Source organism: Cyprinus carpio, chromosome A5, assembly GCF_018340385.1.
Source record: "Cyprinus carpio isolate SPL01 chromosome A5, ASM1834038v1, whole genome shotgun sequence".
Lineage (NCBI taxonomy): Eukaryota > Metazoa > Chordata > Actinopteri > Cypriniformes > Cyprinidae > Cyprinus > Cyprinus carpio.
Window position 1 is genome coordinate 25,524,930 of NC_056576.1, and position 23,858 is coordinate 25,548,787.

General features: G+C 37.8%; 1 long non-coding RNA gene and 1 pseudogene across 3 annotated transcripts; both read right to left on the bottom strand.

Moving 5' to 3' along the window:
• Positions 1-920: 920 nt before the first annotated feature.
• Positions 921-22,004, bottom strand: LOC122145172 (annotated as a pseudogene).
• Positions 6,853-9,168, bottom strand: LOC109076764. 3 transcript variants are annotated; one of them, XR_006160080.1, is made up of 3 exons: positions 8,971-9,168; positions 7,144-7,216; positions 6,853-7,040 (listed from the first exon to the last, which is right to left on the bottom strand). It is a non-coding gene; the product is annotated as an uncharacterized LOC109076764 (long non-coding RNA). The 3 variants fall into 3 exon arrangements; XR_006160078.1 differs by lacking the exon at positions 8,971-9,168 and adding an exon at positions 7,642-7,880; XR_006160079.1 differs by lacking the exon at positions 8,971-9,168 and adding an exon at positions 7,446-7,631.
• Positions 22,005-23,858: the final 1,854 nt, after the last annotated feature.

The following is a 23,858-nucleotide window of genomic DNA, read 5'->3' on the forward strand; positions in this document are numbered from 1 at the left end:
GGTTTGACAACTAATGCTAGAATATTCATACATCTTTAGTATCAAAGTGCTTTTTGGGGCCACTGTATGAGACTAAAGCATGTTCTTGGTTTTTAAAGGGAATTGACTTTGCGTGAAGGCTGGAATACACTACAGCACTTTTGCACTGATTTGCCATCTGAACGAGTTGATGCTAGTTGCCGAAGTTCAGTAACAATCTGCAGATCTGGGTGGTCCCAGTCATAGCAGTTTGTAGATTTCACAGAAAATCAAGTAGTGTATGATGAACACAGACTCTAGTATTTTAGCTTCAGACTTTGTTTATTAGCCTTTAGAATTCCAAGAAGTTTGCTTTCTGTTCACACTGATGATATTTCATAATAGGTGCTATAGGAAATCCAGCTTTGTATAAATATTTATCTTGCTATAACTGTGTACATCACTTTTATTGGGAATATACAGTATGTCAGTACACAATAAAATACACTCATATAAGTCAATGTAATATGCTAAACCTATTCTGTGATAATTATGTTCTGTTTAGTCACTTAGTAACAATTGTTATTTTACTTTAAATCATTATAAATACTTAATATGTGTCATGCACCTACCGTACACATGTATATATAATGGCACACATCATCATGACCACCAAAGCCACAACAACAACTCCAATCAGCACAGAGAGATTCAAACCTAAAGAAGAATAAATGAGTGTTTGGAAAACAACTGATGATTCACTGATTCAGTAAAACAAGTGCAAACAAGTCACATCATAATTTCTGAACAACAAAATAACAAAAAATGCAATGAAAGAGAAACAATCTGAAAAGTAAGAGATTAGTTTAGCATTCCTATTGAAGTCAATGACTGTCACTCAGTCGATGAATGAACAATTTACACGTTTTTCATTTACAGACTGACATGAACAGATATTCTATTTATCTTAACGTGTTTGAAGAGTTAGAGACAGGACGTCCTGACAGATGCCACTCCAGTTCAGGAGAGGGGTTCCCATCAGCCTCACAGAAACACACAGTTACATCAGTCCTGGTAAAGCTGGAGGATGGAGAGATTTTAGGGGCATCTGAAAAAGAGAAAGAGAGAATGATGTGATACATGGACATCTTATGGAGGAGAAAAGAAATGATGCCACAAAAATCTTACACTGAACATGTAATGTGAGGTTGTCCTGTGCTGTTTTGGTCTCGTCCTGTAGCTGGTAGGTTATAGTGCAGGTGAAAGTGTCTCTGTGCTGACGGTGAGTAGCAGTGAAGTTCAGATCAGAGATGAGCTCCTCTAGTCTGCTGCTCTCACTGAGGGGGATTCTGGGAGTGGAGCTCCATGTCAGAGTTGGTGGAGGAGAGGAGCAGAGAGTCTCAGCAGAGCAGCGCAGACTCACAGAGCTCCCCTCCAACACCTCCTCCTGATCCTGCACCTCCTTCTGCTCCACATACAGCTGCACTGTGGGTCTGGGGGGAGAGTCTGAAATAAACACATTTTATGTTGTATATATGCTGATTATAAAGTAACATTTTGGTCAAAGACTATCATCGGACAATGCCACATGTTTTTTTTTTTTTTTTTTTTCCTCAAAAAAAAAAAAAAAGTGTCTATATTGGTCATGGAAACTCTGGCATTAAATGAAATGTTGTGTTGTCTTTTAGACTACTGTCATAACATTTTCATTTCAGATATTGATTGTGAAAGAGATTTTATTTTCTGTACTAGATCACAATTTAATTATTATAAAAGTTTATAATATTATCCAATCATGAATTCACTCACCAACCACATGAATTGAAACACTTGTTTCTTTATAGTTCCATTTCAGTTCACCTTCATCCTCAATCCTGAAGTAATATTGACCACTGTGATATGATCTGAGTTCATGAAAAACAGTGGTACAGTCCTTGTCTTTTAATTTTCCAGTTATATTCCCTTTCATGAAGGAGTTCTGGCTTGATGTGCTTGAGTTAAACACTAGATTGTTTTTCACATTAATCCCGTCTCTGAGCCACAGTCCTGTAGCTCTTTCAGTGAGGTCTTCGTCAAATATTTCCCAAATCTCAAATCTACACTTATGATCACACAGGATCCATTGAGAGCTTCGATCTTCTGTGGCAGAGTGATGTTGAAATCTCTACAGCAAACACCTACAGTACATCACACATGATGAAAAGCATTTAAACACAAGCAGAAATAAACACTGAAGCATTCAGTCACACCAACACATTTCTGACCTGTCATAAAATTAATTATTTTAATTCTTACATTTTCATGTATTAAAGCATCATTTTATAAGGGGCGAACATTAGCAGAACGTACTAATAATGTATTAAGTAATAACTGTAAAATAGTGTATATTGAATGAGATCCCAAAACTCAGAAAACATTTTGTGTATGAGTCACTATCTGAATTAAAAGTTTCAATATAGTTTCATGTATGTAGACCAGGGGTGTCAAACTCCATTCTTGGAGAGCCGAAGCCCTGCAGAGTTTAGATTCAACCCTAATTAAACACACCTGATTCAACTAATCAAGTCCTTCAGGCTTATTTGAAAAACTACATGGTATGTGTGTTAGAGCAAATGTGTTAATTTACTAGTTAACATAGTACCTAAAAAAGAAAAACTCATTAATTAAAAAAAAAACACTTACATTTGTTAATTTACTAGTTAATTTAGAACTTAAACTAGTTAATCTAGTTAATTTACATTCTCAGTTCCACTGAACAGGTCACACTTTACTAGAAGAAGAAGAAGAAGAAGGAATGAAAATCCAACCTTGTAAGAGAAAACCGAAAACAACAATTTTCTCTGCAGTGTCCATCTCTTCATTAACAGATGCTCAGTCCCTGGGAAAACACATTTGAAATTTTCAAGTATTTACATGCATACATAACTAAAAAAGGATTTATGAGAATCACATATTAAGTTCCACAAATAATGCAAATTAATAGTTTGGAAATATATCAAATTAAGCTTCTAACAACAAAAGGTTTCCAACAATGAAACATCTAATGAAAAAGGAGAATTTAAGATTTACCAGAAACGAGAAAACAGTCTGAACTGCTGCTGTTTTGAGACTGTGTGGAAGTGTGTGAATCACAACCACAACATACTGACCAAACTTCCTGTGACAGCATCAGCTTGCATGTTTAACTTGTAAATGAGTAAGTGTTTGCACTTGGACATGCATAAAACTTTTAGCATTTTAGCAGTTATAACAAACTTTCAGCATTTGTGTAGTGTTTAATGTTCTGAACTCTTCTTTCTCTTGTGGAATGATAGAAAACATTGACAGAGTTCTCGCTGCACATCATCTTTGTGGAAGTTTTCTATTTTATTTTCTGAAAAGCATATGTTTATGTTTTACTTCTTTATTTTGTGCTCTGTTTTTTGTTAGCCAACCTGGGTCAGAGTGCATTTTTAATGGCTATGAAGTCAGTTCCTCGCAAGTGCAAAAAACCCCAGAAGAGGAAACTGATGTTCAACACATCACATTAGCAAAATACTTCTCAAAATATTTTTGTGTTAATTTTAAATTGTATATATTTTTTTATGTATCATCAATTAAAATATCATTTAAATTAATCATTTAATACAGTGCACTTATTTGTAACTACATGTATTTACATTGTAAATCGCTATAACTGGGGGTAAATCACTTTTATCTGAAACCATACTGTATGTCCAAAAAGCCTGTTTTGTTATCAGTTTACATAACAGTCCATAAAACAGTTATGTTTTTGCCTTAAACAATAACTAGAATGCATGCACATATCTTTTTTAATCAGTAATTACATTCATAAATTGCTGCCAGTAAAGTAATTACATTCATAAATTGCTGCCAGTATTTCTATCTGGTCTTCATGCTCATACAGCTTATTAAGACATAGGATACACATGTAATGTTTTGTTTTTATGAGTCTTTCATATGGAAATATAAGTATTATAGAAATCTTGAAAGTACAGCTGACTGAAGAAGACAAAGGAGGAGATCAGATGTGTGTTTGTTGTTAATATTGTGTGTGACTTCTCTTAATGTTCAAATATCTCATATTCAGAGGGTGAAGCAGAGAGCTGAAGAGATGCATATGTGCCTGCTGCCTCATTCTGAGCCTGAAAACAGAAACACTCTTCTTCATCATCATCATCATCATCATCCTGCCTTAAGACATATTCAGTCACTATCATACCTAATATTAAAAATAAATGTCAGTTCCACCAGCTTCCTGCTCAGCATTCATGCATTTTTTAGACCAAAAGCATCTGATACGCCTGACGCCTAACGCACTGCAAATGAACAAAACACATGCAAATAGAAAAAAGAAAACACATCATCAATTTGTCAACACGCGCTGCTAATTCTCACAGCACAACCACATGCAGAAACGCTCTTTAAACATTTCCGATGCGGTCTCTGCATATTTGCAGCGCGTTTCTGTTTTTGTTTGTTGGTTTTTAATTTACAGCGTGTTTCCTTGTTTGTGTTTTGAGAATTTGCAGCGCGAGTGTTGTCAAATTAATGATGTTTTTTTCTATTTGCATGTGTTTATTTTTTTATTTTTTTCATTTACAGCGCGCTGAGCTTTCTGTGCCACCACACCAATGTTCAAAATAAATAATATTTCTACTTTTCTAACTAGCTGTAAATTATATTTTACCCATGATCTGTTTCTGAGAGTGGCCAAATATATAGCCTGTGATGTCATGAATCAAGAAGGTGTTAAATTATGTATCACCACAAGGCTGCGCTGTTTTTCTGTTAAATTCATCCAGCCGGTGTTACTGCGTTGCCATGGTGACTTTACCATAAGTTACTGTGTACTAACCACTGATCTATAATATAGAATCTTATATAGATCAGTGGTACTAACATTCGGTGACTGATTGATGCCATTTCCTCGTGCACGTGTGCAATATATGTCTGTTTATGCATCGGAATGCTTAAGAACATCAGAAGAGGATGTTCACAATTTCTCCCTTCACCTCGTTTGTTCTGTTAAGTTCTGTCACTGTAGCATCTCCGCAGTACTGTGTGCAGATATATGATTGTGGTTTGCTTACTTCTTTAAAATAAATTCTCCAACGAAACCCACACAGGAATACAGAAATACACCTTGAAACTTTGCTTACAGAGATCCCAGAATAATTTAATTGGATCCCCGTGTCATTCCCACACTCCGCAGCTGAAGCAAATCCATGCACAGTTTGGTGCACAGGCCTTTATAATGAGCTGCCTCAATCAGAGCCTTTAAGTAATTAGCACCTTCCCACCTTCAGTATGTGCGTGTAACTGCTGCGCATCTCAAACATGGAGATGTGATTGATTGACTGGCAACCATTTATGTCATCTCCAGCTGCATCATTCATCCAATCACAAAGCACAGTGTTTCATTGACACCTAACGGGAACAGTGTGGAAAGGTAGTTTGATTGCAGTTTTTAAAAACTTAAATACTAAACATAAATATTAAACAAATCACACACACACACACACACACACACACACACACACACATATATATATATATATATATATATATATAGTTTATACAGTATATATATAAACCCTTGCTTTTAAGTGTGTCACATAGACATGAAATCTTTAAAAAAAAATGCCTTCAGGTTGTAAGGGATTATTGCTATCACATTGGACTAAAACTTACTGCTTTGCTTGCAAAAAAAAAAAAAAAAGTTTATACAACAAATACAAAAAAAACAAAAAAAAAAGTGTATATGTTTTTACCTGACCTTGTTACACTTGTTGTTCCTGGTCAAAAATGATTGGCCAACAAAAAATACTTATACATCTCTTATTATTTCATATTATCACCAAATATTTGATTAAACCTCAGTAAGATGCATAAGCTTGAGAGAACTTTTTAATTCAACACTGAGGTATATCAGCTTAGATTAATGAGGTTTACGATCAGTCAGAAAGAAATATTTGGTGATTTTATAGCTTAATGAGAGAAAGCCAGTCATTTTTATTTATTTATTTTTACCAGGAACACCAAATTAGGCAAAGGATTTTCAACACAGCACAAGAGTAAAAAACATAAGAAGAAGAATAATTAAAAATTATAAAGAAGTTGATTATGTAGCACTTTATTGACTTTTACTGACACTTCAAAAGTCACGTAAAACCATAAATCATCAAATGTATTTGTTCAACAACAAAGGATTTAAGTAGAAAGAAAAGGAATTTGTGTTTATATTTGTGTTGTGTTCCTCTGTCATCTCCTGATGGATCCATCACTACAGATGACATACAGCCTCCCCAGATCAAAAGTCACATGCTTGTGGCCATTGAGACAGATGCCAATATTTGTCCAACTTGATCCAGGGGGATTCGATATAGTGACACCGACTCTAAAATACCAAAGAATAATGGTTTCTGCTAATGAAAAAAAACATTTTTCTTCATAATAGTCAGTTTTTTTAAACTCAACAAGCTTTCAGTGCAAGAAGTGTTTTTTTGTAGTTCACATTTGCACTAAATTCCCCTGAGTGTCAACACCAAAGACGTTGCCGTCAGCATCTACTTCGACCATGAACAGAGCCCTAGCAACGGCCTCAAAAACACCCGACCCTCCACAGGAAGCACCTGTTACAGATTGTACAACACAAGAAGATACCCAAGAAGAAAGCATGATCTATTTTCAGTTATGTATTTCACAAGATCCTGAATCCTTAGTGGTACACTTACCCTTCTGATGGCGATATTCCCTGCGGCGTTCACTCCCCAACAGCTGTAGTACTTCAGCACCAGCCAAATGTCTAAATGTAAAGCAATATACACTTTGCACACTTAGAAGTATACCACAACACTTCTTACTTGGAATAAGCATGAAGCTTCCATCCGCAAACCTGAAGATATTTTTTGATGAATTTGCCCCTAGCTCTCCAGCAGGTCCGACAGTAAAGTGCTTCAGGGATGACCTTATCCTTTCAGATTTGGTCCCCAGGAACAGGAAGACTTAACTGTCATTGTTCACACCACCTACCATCCCTAGCCGCTTCAGAGTACCAGGTATCACTTCACAATCCCAAGCTGTGGGTAAAAATACATTAAAATAGTCAGTGATGCCAATTATTCTACAAATGTTATTATCTTGATATGATCAATAGTCCCCAGAAACACATGAATAGTTTACCTATAGTATAAAGGAACAGGTGGCTAAAGAGTAGCAGGATGTACAGACAAACTTTCATTGTGTCTGGTCGTTCCTAAAAAATAAAAATAAAAAAGTTCATTAGAGTATTAGTGGACTATTAATATCTGCTAACATTTTATTTTGATGGTCCCCCAAAAGACTGATTATAAGTAAATTTGCAAGTATGTTAACTTACTCCAATCCTAAACTAAGTCCACTAATGAGTTTTAGTCTACCTGTAGTTGCAAAATTACTTATAGTTAGTAGAATGTCTAATGTGTACCACTGAAATAAAGTCTAACCAAAAACTGATCTTGCACTGAGTGACATCTTTTTAGAGACAAAACGCATAATACTATTAGTTTAATTGTCTTCTTAAATTCCCTACAACATGAATAAACATGAAGTTGTTTCTTGTTTATAAATACAGAAGTTGATATACTAGTGCTAACACCAACATTACATTACGATAATTATGTATTATTAAATGAAGCCAACCTTCTCTTGTGTCAGTGGATTCAGCGATCAATGTGATTCTCCTGTTCGTACACTACAGGTGCTGCCACAAAGTTTGGAGACACTGTTGCATGACAGTTAGCTTATATAGCTGGACTTTGTTTCCTGATTTGATAATGTCTACCATATACAGGAATGGGCAGTGGTTTGAGGGGAATTTAGCTAGTCTTTGGTATTTTGATGTCTTGGGTTATCAGTTGTACAAGAATATGTTTAGCTCACATTGGTTGAATTCTTCTCTCATCACAGGACTGTTTTTTTTCCCCACATCAAGTGACATAAAAAAACTTTTTTTTTGCCAAAAAAGATTTAACAGCAGTGGAGTTGTGTTGCGTTTTACTCGAAAAGTTTAGAATATCTATACCTCACTGCGTGGATCTGATAATCACTGTGTTAAATGTATTAAATGCAACTACCCACAACAATATAAACAAATAAAGGAAAATATCAGTACATACAAAAATAAATAGTTTGTTCAAAATAATTATATACAATGTAAGTAAAAGGCACCTCATTTGCATGTACTGTATATTAATAGGGCAGCAGCAGGGCCATAACCAGGGTTCGAAAACTGTGCCATAATTATACATAAAAACTCATCAGTGCATCATAAATGCATCAGTCTCCGCCCACTTTTTTTTTTTCAGGAGGCTTGGTTCTGTTTGTCCCATTCATTTTTCCTAGTAAGGATTAGTAGGTACTTATTTCCTCTCGTTAGTATGCTTCTCCTGTGTATACTCTAAATGTTTATTAAAGTATCGGTTTTTGTAATTCTGTCATGCATCTTTTGACAGACACCATATACACAGATGTAGTACTTCAGCTAAATGCAAATGATATAATTCAATTAAAAAATATTTATAACTCCAAATGCACACTTATGTCGTTTCACACAGAGATATTCCAATATGGTGGACAGAGTACGTATAGCAGCCCATAGAATCAGTCGCTAATAAGGCATCCATGTATACATATCTATAGTTTCACACCTGTATCGCTTACTTTCTTCTATGGAACATAAAAGAAAATAATGAAGAATGTTGGTAACCAGAAGAAAAAGAAGAATGTTAGTAATCAAGCTGGTTTGGTTACCAATCACTTTCATTATATGAACAAAAAATACTAAGATGTTTCTCAAATTATCTTTTTTTATGTTCCATAGTTTACGTTATGCCGCTGTAGCCTAAATGTTTAATACATTTTATGTTAAAGCAAATAAAACATTTCTTTCTAAAGCTACCTTTTGTAATATCTAACTGACATTTAACACAACAATGGCTTTAAATGATCTTTTGGGGGTATTTTCCTTACCTCTGAAATAAAGACCCCTGAGTGTCAACAGCAAAGACGCTGCCATCAGTCTCTACATCAACCATGGACATACTTCTAGAAAGGACATCAAAAACACCCAACCCTCCACAGGAAGCACCAACACAACAAGATACAGAACACTCACCCAGAGCATGATCACATCTGTTTTCAATTCCTTTACTGTAACAAGCCAGGATTTAAAGCTAGAAGTTACCTATTTCAGTGATGTACCTCACAAGATCCTGAATCCTTACTGGTACACTTACCCTTCTGATGATGATATTCCCTGCGGTGTTCACTCCCCAACAGCTGTACGGGCCACAGCTGTAGTACTTCAGCTTTCCTGGAAGTTGTGTCCAAGGAAAATTGCTGTATGCCCCGATGTTGTTAGCATCCTTGTTTAAGCAGAAGACATCATCTAGTGGAGTAACACCTACAATACTTGTAGGTGAATAGACCACTCTGAAAGAAAGATCAGACCCTTCCTAATGGAACATGCTGCACAACTTCTTGTCCAGGCCCTTGTCTTTTCTAGGCTGTACTACTGCAATGCTCCTACCTCCACTCACTCTTACGGATCTACATCCCATCCATCCATACATCCATCCAGCAGAGAGGGGTTTTTAACTTTGCTCCACCTCATCAGTGGCCCAAGATTAATCTGAACCAATCAGTCATTTCATCTTTCCTGAACGTGATAACCATTATCTGTTTGATACCCAAAACCAGTTAGCAATGTATTTTGTCTGGTATCCAAATCTGTCCTCTATCAGCCAAAGAGGAAGACACAGGAACTGTAAAATAGCAGGAATAAGGAAAGAAAGTGATGCTTGATAAAAAACATGGTTTATTGAATAATCCAGCATATGTTTCAAAGCTCAGTTATTTCATTCCTGTTTCGCATATACAGCAAATGTTTTATATTGAAACAACATTCATACATTTTAAAATGTGACATGAACTCTTAATTATTCAAAAACAAATACAATGACTTAAATACACCTCTTCTAAGACAAGATTCTTTCCCCTTGAAAATATACAGTACATTTTTACATTTTATTTCCCAACCCATCAGTAACCTCTAAAGCTATGTGATGCATCAGCAATAATGGGGTTAAATGTTAACATTTTCTTTTGTTTACATATATCTATAAAATTTTAGGGGAAAAAATAACCTTTTTAGGAAAAACCTTTGCATAAAGCTCAGAGGAGTCTGCAAAAGTCTTGGTTATGTATGGTAACCCTCGTTCCCTGAAGGAGGGAACGGAGACGTCACGTCGGTGACCTACTAATTGGGATATCGCTTCGATAGACCAATCTACTTCGAGTGTAAACTAAAGAACCACTCGACGAACAGGTTCCACTTCAAGACTTAAGCGTGTCTCATAGATGGTGCTCTTGCCGAAGTGATGGTGTTCACTACTTCCTGGGGTAGGTCACCTAGAACCTCTGCGTCCCGTCCAGGGAGCCGACATGCACTTTCCAAAGGTCTGGACACGGGTGCCAAACAGTGCCCCGTCTCTGAATCAGTAGATCCTTCCTCAGAGGAATCGGCCAAGGAGGGGCTGTCGCGAGGAGCACTAGTTCGGGGAACCAGGTCCGAGTGGGCCAATACGGCACCACTAGCAAGACTTGCTCCTCGTACTCCCGGACTTTGCACAGTGTCTGTGCGAGAAGGCTCACTGGGGGAAATGCATATTTGCGTAGGCCTTGTGGCCAGTTGTGTGCCAATGCGTCCATGCCGCGTGGGGGTGGAGTCGCCATTCTCCCAGGAGCATTGCTCGAGACAGCTCGTCTGCTGTATGGTTGAGCAGGTCCGGAATGTGAATAGCACGAAGTGACCTCAGAATCTTCCGACTCCAAAGGAGGAGGTGGCGGGCGAGTTTGTAAGTGGCCCCCCAGCCAGTGGTGGAGGGTCAGTTGATGTACGCAACGGTCGATGTGTTGTCCGTTCTGACCAGCACGTGCTTGCCTCATACGCGACCTTTGAGACGGTTCAAGGCAAGACGCACTGCTAACAACTCTAGGCAATTGATGTGCCACTGCAGCTGCGGGCCCGTCCAAACCCCTGAGACTGCATGCCCATTGTACGTGGCCCCCCAGCCGGTGGCAGAGGCATCCGTGTAAATCACATCATGCCTGGAGATCTGCTCTAGGGGCACCCCTACCCGGAGAAATGCAAGATCTGACCACGGGGTGAGGGTTTGGCGACAGGCCGGTGTAACTTGGACCCAGTGAGTGCCTCGCTTCCACGCACACCTCGGGACTCTGCCATAAAGCCAGTGCTGGAGCGGTCTCATATGATCCTCTGCATCGGCGAGAGTTTGCTCTTTCCCCAGTTGACCCGAAGGCCCAACAGGCTGAGGTGCTGGAGCACCAGGTCCCTGTGCTCGCACAACTGATCCTGAGATTGTGTTAGTATCGGCCAATCGTCTAGATAGTTGAGAATGGGTACACCCTGCTCTCTGAGGGGAACAAGAGCCACCTCCATGACTTTCGTGAAGACACGGGGAGGCAGGGACAGCCAGAAGGGCAGGACCTTGTACTGATATGCCCATCCTTCGAACGCAATCTGCAGAAAAGGTCTGTGGTGCGAAAGGATCAATACATGAAGGTACACGTCCTTCAGATCGATCACTGCAAAACAATCTCGGGGACGGATGCACCCGAAGATGCGTTTCTGCGTCAACATCTTGAACGGTAGCCGAGATGTGGGGTGGGGTGCTGAGAACCAGCGCGAGCCACCTTGAGAAACCAATCATCCTGCCTTGAGGGCTCGGAACGCGGTGGAGATTTCCACTTGAGGCCTACCCTCTCGGCAGCCCAGGAAAGCATAGCTGTCATCTCCGGATCCGATTCAGGCTTTGCCACCGTCCCAGGGGGCGGCAGCGCAGCCGAATCTTCATCAGACAGCTCTCCCTTCGATGCTGAGATTGACATCTGTTCGGGGGGAGGCCCACTGGATACCGCTGGAATGCTCTTTGAAGAGGGCCCAGCGCATTCCGTGGGTTGCTCCACTGGATCAGAGATGCAAGAGGAGCGATGGTCCCCAGAGGGTTGGTTGCCCTCTGGGTTTCCCACCACTGTAATCCTCAAACCAACCGTGCTACTGCTGGAAGTGGTTCTCGTCTGTCGGCCGCCAGAACGAGCCCCAGATCGCAGCAACGGGACTCCGCCCCCCTGAAGATTGCGGAGCCTGGTTCGCAGCTCCGAGATGGTCATCTTCCCGCAGAGGGAACATGACTCATCCACGAAGGCCACCTCAGTGTGCTTGATGCCCAGACAAGTGAGACAGCGATCGTGACCATCACCCGTGCCAGATAACGACCGCACCCAGAAACGCACGGGTGAAATGGCATCCTTATAAGGACGATCCATCGTCTTTTACAAAGACACACCTGTAAAGCTCTTTTAGAGAAATTTGCTCTTAAGGAAATGCTCTTTTAGTGCTGAGGCGCACAGGGGAATTGGCAGGGGGTAGTGCAGCCTGAAGTGCGCAACCCACTCAACTCGGAAACGACCACTGCTGAAGCGCCGTCTCGCCAACACACGAAGCTTCCGAGAGCGTGCTGGACTTGTATTTCACAGCAGACACAGTTGAGCAGAATGATACTAACGCTCAGCTACAAAGTGAAAAGCTGATATGCATTGCACCTCCTGCCTTATAATACTCACGCTGTGATCAGCGGCAGCTGGATGCAATAATTGCATACCAATGTGCATTGGCTCGTTTAGTTTACACTCGAAGTGGATTGTCTATTGAAGCAATATCCCAATTAGTCGGTCTCAATTAGTATGACTCTGTTTGTTTAGTAAGCACATCTGCACTCACAATCACCTGTGCTTCTCTAGCTCTTGAAGACTCTGCCATTGAGCTCTCAGTCCCGACTTCTTGTGAGTTTGTGAAGACAATGGAGGAATAAATGTAATCTTAAATATACATGCATACATTATGTATATCGTAAACATCAAAATAACCATGAGGGCAGGGGAATGAGGATTTAAAAAGAGATTAGCATTAGCATTCCTACTTATGTTAATGTTTGCTTCCCAAAGCTCAGGCAGCTGACCTGTTCCATTTTAACACAACTATTTACATGTGCTGGTCATATAATTAGAATATCATCAAAAAGTTGATTTATTTCATTAATTCCATTCAAAAAGTGAAACTTGTATATTATATTCATTCATTACACACAGACTGATATATTTCAAATGTTTATTTCTTTTAATTTTGATGATTAAAACTGACAACTAAGGAAAATTCCAAATTCAGTATCTCAGAAAATTAGAATATAACTTAAGACCAATACAAAGAGAGGATTTATAGAAATCTTGGCCAACTAAAAAGTATAAAAATGAAAATTATGAGCATGTACAGCACTCAGTACTTAGTTGGGGCTCCTTTTGCTTGAATTACTGCAGCAATGCGGCGTGGCATGGAGTCGATCAGTCTGTGGCACTGCTCAGGTGTTATGAGAGCCCAGGTTGCTCTGATAGTGGCCTTCAGCTCTTCTGCATTGTTGGGTCTGGCATATCGCATCTTCCTCTTCACAATACCCCATAGATTTTCTATGCCGTTAAGGTCAGGCGAGTTTCCTGGCCAATTAAGAACAGGGATACCATGGTCCTTAAACCAGGTACTGGAAGCTTTGGCACTGTGTGCAGGTGCCAAGTCCTGTTGGAAAATGAAATCTGCATCTCCATAAAGTTATTCAGCAGCAGGAAGCATGAAGTGCTCTAAAACTTCCTGGTATACGGCTGTGTTGACCTTGGACCTCAGAAAACACAGTGGACCAACACCAGCGGATGACATGGCACCCCAAACCATCACTGACTGTGGAAACTGTACACTGGACCTCAAGAAATGTGGATTGTGTGCCTCTCCTCTCTTCCTCCAGACTCTTGGACCCTGATATCCAAAGGAAATGCAAAATTTACTTTCATCAGAGCACATAACTTTGGACTACTCAGCAGCAGTCCAGTCCTTTTTGAAACGAGAAGCTTCTGACGCTGTCTGTTGTTCAAGAGTGGCTTGACACAAGGAATGCGACAGCTGAAACCCATGTCTTGCATACGTCTTTGTGTAGTGGTTCTTGAAGCACTGACTCCAGCTGCAGTCCACTCTTTGTGAATCTCCCCCACATTTTTGAATGGGTTTTGTTTCACAATCCTCTCCAGGGTGTGGTTATCCCTATCGCTTGTACACTTTTTTCTGTCACATCTTTTCCTTCCCTTCGCCTCTCTATTAATGTGCTTGGACACAGAGCTCTGTGTACAGCCAGCCTCTTTTGCAATGACCTTTTGTGTCTTGCCCTCCTTGTGCAAGGTGTTAGTGGTCATCTTTTGGACAACTGTCAATTCAGCAGTCTTCCCCATGATTGTGTAGCCTACAGAACTAGACTGAGAGACAATTTAAAGGCTTTGCAGGTGTTTTGAGTTAATTAACTGATTAGAGTGTGGCACCAGGTGTCTTCAATATTGAACCTTTTCACAATATTCTAATTTTTTGAGATACTGAATTTGTGATTTTCATTAGTTGTCAGTTGTAAACATCAAAATGAAAAGAAATAAACATTTGAAATATATCAGTCTGTGTGTAATGAATAAATATAATATACAAGTTTCACTTTCTGAATGGAATTAGTGAAATAAATCAACTTTTTGATGATATTCTAATTATATGACCAGCACCTGTATATTAGAATATATTCAAATTTAAATATATTAAAATATACTGCAATAAGCTTAAAATTTATCTTAAACATATCTTAAAGAGCACTTAACATAGTTAAATTTGTTCAAAAATAATACAAAAACCATAAAATTAGTTTAGTATAATAAAAATATAAGTACATCGATATTAGTACAACTAAGTGTATTTTTTTTTTTACCTGGAAACAGTTGGTTGAAAACCTTAACATTTGTATTTTTTAGCTCTCATATCATATAGTATTGGAGCGAAACAGGATACATCTATGCTACCTTTAAAAATTTATCAGATGAAGACATCTCAGGAGACAGTAAGTGAAGCTAACACTGTATTCAGATGTACCTTGACTTCCTTCCTATCGATTTACATGTTTTTCATTTCTAAACTATTGATGTTCTTCTATTGGATGAATCACAGAACTGAAATTTACGTGCAACAGATGAAGGCAGTTGAAAGAGTTGACTTGCATTTGCATGAGTGTTGTTGCTGACACACTGCAGAGTGGATGTGTGTGTGAGAGACTGATGAAGAGTGATGGAGCTCCTCAAGCCTGTGCTGCTCAATCGCTCTTCACTGATGAATGTGTTTGAAGAGTTAGTGACAGGACATCCTGACAGATGACACTCCAGTTCAGGAGAGGGATTCCCATCAGCCTCACAGAAACACACAGTTACATCAGTCCTGGTACAGCTGGAGGATGGAGAGAGTTTAGTGGCATCTGATAAAGAGAAAGAGAGAATGATGTGATACATGGACATCTTATGGAGGAGAAAAGAACTGATGCCACAAAAATCTTACACTGAACATGTAATGTGATGCTGTCCTGTGCTCTTTTGTTCTCGTCCTGTAGCTGGTAGGTTATAGTGCAGGTGAAAGTGACTCTGTGCTGATGGTGAGTAGCAGTGAAGTTCCAGATCAGAGATGAGCTCCTCTAGTCTCCTGCTCTCACTGAGGATTCTGGGAGTGGAGCTCCATGTGAGAGTTGGTGGAGGAGAGGAGCAGAGAGTCTCAGCAGAGCAGCGCAGACTCACAGAGCTCCCCTCCAACACCTCCTCCTGATCCTGCACCTCCTTCTGCTCCACATACAGCTGCACTGTGGGTTTGGGGGGAGAGTCTGCAAAAAAAAAAAAAAAAAAAAAAAAAAACAGATTTGTGTTTTATATACAGTTGTGGTCTATATATATATAATATATATATATATATATATATATATATATATATATATATATATATATATATATATATATATATATATATATAGTCCACAAATAATATAATATTAGAAAATAATATTAGAATTTTTAAAAATGACCCAATTTTTAAAAATGTTTACATACACTTGATTCTTAATACTGTGATGTTACCTGGATGATCCACATTTTTTTTCCAACAATGACTGTATGAGTTTGAGCTCAATCTTTTTAGACTGAGAACAGCTGAGGGACTCATACACAACTATTAGAGAAGGTTCAAATGGTCACTGATGATCCAGAAGGAAAAACGATGTATTAAGAGGCATGGTGTGAACTTTTGAACAGATGTGTACATTTTTCTTATTTTGCCTAAATTTATAATTTATTGCTTTTATTTCTTTTTTTTCTTCTTTTTTTCATTTAGTACTGCCTTTCAGAAGCTACAGAATATACATGTTTCCCAGAAGACAAAATAAGTTCAATTTACCCTTCAAATTCAAAAAGTTTTCACCTCCAGACTATTATTAATTCATCTTGTTTCCTTCTGGAGCATCAGTGAGCATTTGAACTTTTTGTAATAGTTGTATGTAAGTCACTCAGTTGTCCTCAGTGTGAGAAGATGGATCTCAAAATCAAGGTCAAATACAATGTACTGTGAGCACACAATGTAAATTACGCAGAATGCTGTAATTCTACAAGGAATAATAAATTAACTTAACGGTAGTGTATAATCGATAATGATGGTGAAACAGATTTTGCTGTACTACAGTAGATCACAATTTACAATCATATTTAACAGTCATGAATTCACTCACCAATCACATGAACTGAAACACTTGTTTCTTTATAGGTCCATTTCAGTCCACGTTCACCCTCAATCCTGAAGTAATATTGACCACTGTGATATGATCTGAGGTCATGAAAAACAGTGATACAGTCCTTGTCTTTTAAATTTCCAGTTATTTTCCCTTTCATGGAGAAGTTCCGGCTGGATGTGCTTGAGGTAAACACTTTATTTTTGTTCACATTAGACCCATCCTTGAACCAATGTCCTGTAGCAGCACTCTCAATGAGGTCTTTGTCAAATATTTCCCGAATCTCAAATCTGCACTTTATGATCAAACAGGATCCACTGAGAGCTTCAATCTTCTGTGGCAGAGTGATGTTGAAATATCTACAGCAAACACCTACAGTACAACACACACAATGAAAAGCATTTAAACACAAGCAGAAATAACCACTGAAGCGTTCAGACACACCAACACATTTCTATAGTCCTAAACTTTTCTCTCTTTTTTTTAAATTTATGTTACATATAATTGCATTAAAGTATTATTTCTATAATAGGTGAACATAAGCAGAACAACAGCAACAGTGAAATCTACCTCAAACACAATTATATTAACTATTAATGTATTTAATAATACATTATAAATTGTCAATTTTGAATGAGATCCCAAACTTCAGAAAACATTCTGTGTTTCAGTCACTATCTAAGTTACAGTATAGTTTCGCGCATGCAGACTAAATGTAATTAAGCACTTTAAATGGTTAATTTACTAGTTAATTTTGCACTTAATCTAGTTAATTTACCTTTTTAGTCACACTGAACAGATACTGACTGAACTTCCTGTATCAGCATTCAGCTTGCATGTTTAACTTGTAAATGAGTAAGTGTTTCTTTAATCATTTGTACATTCATGAACTTTTAGCATTTTTGTAGTGTTTTATGTTCAGATCTCCCCTTCTTTCTCTTGTCGAATGATAAAAAAGATTGACAGAGTTGAATTAGTGCTGGAAAGCATTTGTTAAAATGTTCAGGAGTTTGTGTGCTTGTTTTGATTGGTAAAAAAGTGTAAATTTGTTTAATTTAAACTGTGATTTAAATTTGTTTGTGTTTTGTTGTGTTTTAAATTTTTTTTTTTGTGTATCAGTTATAACTCTTATAGTCAACACTTTATACACTTATAATCAAGTGTATATATGACCTTTACAGGAAGAAAAATCAATAGGTCAGAATCTGACAGGACTGGCATTTATTATCAAATTTATATTTCTCACACACCTCTGTCACACTTTAAACTGTCTAAATGTAATTCCATTAAAACTTCTCTATTCTGTTCCTTATTTTTGCTATAGGCCAACCTGGGGTCAAAGTGGGTTTTATAGTGGCTATGAAGTTAAAAACAAAAAAATAAGTTAAAAACCAGCAGAGAAAACATGATGTACAACAAATTGCATTAAGCGTCAAATTGTACTTTCTGTGTTCATTTTGAATTGCATATAAAGTGGGTTAATATATATATTATTAAAAACAAAAAAATAAGTTTATTAACAGCTGAGGTTTTGCAGCCTGGCTTCTATGACTAGGTTGGGTTCCTCTTGGCACAAGCCCTCTGAAGTAGGCACTGAGTCTTTGCCTTGGAAGATAGCTATCCGAGGATAGCCGTGTTTCATCTCAGTGCTGACCCCTTTTCAAAGTTAGCTCAGTGCCTTGGCCCCTTTCTGAAGAAAGGTTAGGTGTATGTCTGTCACTTCCTCAGTGCTCTCTCACTAGTTGGACAGGTATACGCTTGCGTTGGCATCAGTTGGCATTTCATTCAGGAAGCAGCCACGAGAGCTCCTTAGAGGGGAAGCGCGTCTTGGGTTCTTGCCCATTTAACCATTGTTCCCCCAAGAGGGAGCGAGACTCTGCTTTAATATAAAAAAAAAAAATAATAATAATAAAAATAGAATAAATATTTATGCAAAGCTTTATATCAAATTAATCCTCAACTTTTACCTTTTTAAATTACAAGTATAACAAGCCAGTAGCAAAATTGCATGCATGGAAAAATAAATGTTTAATTCAAACATCTTAATAGATATAAATAGAGTCAAATTTGCTAGGAAATTGATATTTTGTTGGCAGCGAGGCATGATCTTCATGCTTTTACAATGTATCAAAATATAGGATCTACGTGAAATTTTTTATTTTTTTTTTATTTTTTTTTAGTTATCTAGTTGAGGACATCAAACATTCTAGAACATAGACTCGATTCTAGAACATATATCGCTGTGTATGATTTCCACTCACCTCCCAACTCCACTGCAATCTAGAGTCATTACAACCAAAGAATGCAGTCAGCTCCTGCTGCTTGAGTGTTTCTCAAATCCACCTATACACTCTCATGAACATAAAAAACACTTTTATCTCTTTTGTAGCATTTTTATTTTTTTAATAAGCAAGTTTAATTTTTTAACTCCTCTTCATTGTCTCGTGAAATGATCTAGAGAAACTGAAATAGTTAAAGTAAAGAAATAAAATCTCTATAGAAACTGTTCAAATTTTTCAACTCTTGTTTTAGTTGGTAAAAAGTGTTACTTTGTTTAAAACCTAAGGTTTTTGTGGTGCGCTGTGGTGCTGTGAAAATCTTTTTGCTGATTTTTGGTTTCTGAAAGCATGTGTTCCCATAGTTCGGAAGTGTAGCTATATATGAGGAAGATCAGATGGGACAAAGGATATTTTAATCAAATTTATAATACGATTAAATAAATATATATCTGAATGTCATTGCATAGATACAAAATGAAAAAGCAAGTGACATTTGCAAAGAAATCATGCAAGAGTTTTTCTTTAGAACTTCCTTTCTCTATTCCATGTATTATTTTACTTCTACCCCAGCCTGGGTCAAAATAATTTTAGTGGATGTGTGTGAAGTGAAGTCAGTTCCCCTCCCGTTCACAAAAAAAAAAAAAAAAAAAAAAAACCAAACTAAACAAAACAAAAAAAACAACACATCAAACTATTGACAACCACAAAGAGTCAAAAGACTTTTTGTTAATTTTGAATTGGATTCAATAGCTTTGTTTTTGTTGCTCTCTCTTTGTAAAAAATGTTTTGTACAGCAGAAAACCAAAGTGAGTGCTTAATGTGAGATGCTTACAGTTGGTCCCAAAATATTTTTTTAGTAAGTATTAATTCCAAAATATTTGTAAAAAACAAACAAACAAACAAACAAACAAACAAAAACAATTCTTTCAATAATGAAATAATGTAAATTTGCAATACATGTAAAAACAACACATATCATACATTACTTTTGAAAACACATTCAAAATCTGTTGGAAAATATTTTTAAAATTTAGTGTGATATGGACTACACATTTTTAAGCTAATAAATATGAAGTTTTCTCTAAAACCATGTTCACATTTCACCAACAGCTGCTACTTGGGAATAAATTGTATAATATATATAATAACTTTTGGAAATAAATAAATTAATTCATGGATAAATCCAGAAGCTACTGGGTAGGCCCAGGTGGGGAGTGGCCCACCCTACTTTAAGCTGTGGCCCACCCCAGTGAAAGCTGTAATTTGCCAGATTAATGTGATTTATCAAAGATGATACTTATAAAGGTATATTTCACTATAAATTCATATAATGGTGCTTTAAAATATTTTAACGTTTAGTTGTCCTGGTCAATTCGACAGGCAGTTTTATTAACTCTGCCTAATAGGCTTCCTATAGCTATACCACATATGCTTGTCATAAATAAGGATTGGCATTTTCTGGTGAGTCCCGTACCCATATTAGGTTAATCGACGTGAGACGCCCATGTTTGAAAATAGTGTTACCTTGAAAGTTCAATTTGGATAATGGTGAAAAGCCAACCTCATCAGTACTTAAAGTGTATATATGGATTTCCCAAATAAAATATAATGCATCACTGAATTCCGGCAACCACCTACAAATGAAACCAAGAACAGCGGGTGTTAGGGATTTTGAATTAAAAACGTCTGAGTCAACGTGTTTACAAAGCATCATATTACCATAAAAAGGTACGTGTTTTGATCCGCTAAATAGATGCATTCTTTGTGGAAAAATAATAAATAAACATATGTGCTAGATACTCTTCCTCCACAACAGAACTGCATTTTTGGTGCAGCTAGCGCTCATTTCTTTTCTAACGTCCCTCGATATCTACTCTCCTTTGAACGCAAACTGGGAGACATTTGATTATATGAGATCATCCTGTGAAGCCCCATCTGTAAGGTATGGCTTTACATTCAGTAAACTTTGTTAACGTTTGGCATTGCCTTAACTAACATCGAAACAATGACAAATACATTTTCGGTACAGTAATTAGGCCTTTGTTGACAGTTAGTTAATAAAATTTCAACTCGTCGTTAGCTCAGGTACGGTTCCAGATACTGGTTAATTTCAATAATGTATTAGTAAATGTTTAAAATTAAAAGTTCATTTTTTTAATGCTTTAGTAGTATGATGTGTATTAAATCTTTGTGCATGTATCTTCTTGTTGGTAGGTCTTCAGTTTTCATATGCTCCATATTTGCCCACCCAGTTTTAGTGTAGGCCCGACCCACTTTACACAGTTCGGGCCTCCGCCCCTAGTATAAATCATTTTTAGACATTTACACTATTTTTATTTTTTCATCTACAGAATTGCTAGATGTTTCACATTGTGTGAATCACAGAACTGAAAGTTACATGCAAACCTGAGGGAACATGTGTGTGTGTGTGTGTGTGTGTGTGTGTGGTTATTACTGTACAGTCCGAAGCTGTCCTGTAGCAAGCACCAGACCTTTCGAGTGTGCCACAGGTTGCAAAGAATAGACCACATCCAACGATGCTCAGTTGATTGAGATCTGGGGAATTTGTGAGACCAAGGCAACACACAAGTAGCACTTGGTGCCATGTTCCTAAAACCATTCCTGAACGATGTGTGCAGTGTGGCAGGGTGCATAACTCCTGCTTAAAGAGGCTACTTCCACCGAGAAACACCACTGCCATGACGGGAGTGTACCATGGTCTGCCAATTATATATTATGTTGGTGTCCACGTGGCCAAATTTACAAGCTACATGAAGAACCTAGAGTAGCCATGGTTTCCCAGCAGCCTAGCACTGGGGCAGGCATCACACTCACTCCACACAGTGGTAATGACGTTGTCAACGCGACAGTCGACAGATACATGTGCAAAACTATAACGAATGAACTAATCCACTAAAGGAAAACTGTAGCACAAACATACACAGCTTCCCACAGTGATGTTAGATGAAATGGGACCTTGCCAGTCTTCTTCCACGCTACCATCGTCCAGTTCTGGGATGCTCACGTGCCGCATTGTAGTGGCTTTCCAGGGTAACAGGGGGTGCATAGGCACTGCTGGTTAGTGGATTTGGGAGCGAAACTGTACCAAACCACACACAGTCAGTAACAAATATGCTGAACGCGGCGCTGTTGTCTAAGACATGCAGCAGTCAGTAAGAGCTCTCTGCCCTGTAACCAGCAATATGCTAATATTGTTTATAAATAACCCCTAAAGAAACACTACAAGACAAAGTATTAACGTTCAAGTAAAAAATTTAGATGGTCCTCACTACAGGAACCCAAGATCCAGGGGTGTCGGTTGGATCCGATCCAACTCCTTCCGCACCTTACATATATCTAAACCACCCCCGGTTCCTAAAACCCTACCCATCCCCAGAGCTCCCCCCCTAACCTACATCCCACCCCCTAGAGTGGATCCAACCACACCCACTGGATCTTGTGTTCTGCAGTGAGGGGCTACTGAAAAATCAGTGATAAGGGGCAGAGTGGAAAGAGTTGAGAGGATGGAGTATGGAAATGAAACAAAAGGCAAGTTTGGTGGGTTTACCATGGTAATACCTTGATACAGAATGATTACCACATTCGTGTTAAGACATTCCAAGCTACTTTGAAGAATCGTACAATTGTTTTAATGTCCAAAAAATGCCCCTGCTGAGACAGAATGCTGAGAAGAGTCATTCAACAGCTATTTCTCTGATTCCTTCAAATGTTTGTTATCTAGTGCAGATGTGGTTATCAAAAACCAGCTGAAATTCAACTGAATTAAAATGTGCTGACCCCAAAAATGTGGACACAGTGTCACAATGTCTGAGTGTCAATTAGTCATGATACAAAATGACAAAGATGCAGCCGCAAACAAAAAACTTTCTCAGATCTCACTTCCCTACTCTGCGCTTTATTTGTTATACCAACTGCTATGAATGTGCTTTTTAGTAGATGTGAGAGAAAAACTGTTCTTGTCAAGTTCACACAAACATAGCAGAGAAACTACAGCAACGTTCATCACATTAGTGTTTGACAGCCACAAAGAGTCAAAGTACTTTTTGAGTCTGTTGTAAATAATATTTCTATTATAATTTAAACCCTAACAATTTTCTTTTTTAAATGTTTTGTCCTAACAAATTTTAAATAAATGTCACTTTGTTGTTGTTGTTGTTGTTTTGTTTTTCTCTGTATGACATGAAATCACAAGACTGGTGTAAGTTATTCTAAAAAAATTTAAATGTAACTAAATTCTCCAGAATTTAACTTAAAATTGACTGACTTTATTGACTCAATGAAAAATAATTGGAAAATTAAACTAATTTGAACTGTGTCTGCAGCTTCTGACTTTAAGAGGTCAGGTCAACCATCATCCTCAGTATTAAAAATAATTGTGGCAGCACTAGCCTTCCTGCTCAGCATTCACACTTTAATAAGAGCTTTTTCCAGATCCACGAAATAAAGGAAACCTTTTCTCCAGACCAAAAGCTGCTATACACTCTAATAAAGATCTTTTTGCACAAGAGAAAGGAGTGGCATATAAACCATTTCAGAAGAAGAGTTGTCAAGAAGAATTGAAAAAAAAAATAAATAAAATAATAATAATAATAATTTGAAAGGTGTTTACTGCTTATATTTTATCTGCTATACCAGCTTAGTTTACACACAATTATAAGCAAACCACTACTGAAGTACCAATATGTTCTTTTGAGTAACATGTAGCTGTAACTTGCTGTGCTCAGAATTCACACTATTAAGGCCATTTCTTGTGCAGAACAGAACAGAAACTGTAACCACAGAGGCCTAGAACAGAGCTGCTCCTGCATCATAAAGCAGCCCTATTGCTTCTAAAAATTAGTTTAAAATGTTTTTTGTTTGGTTTTTG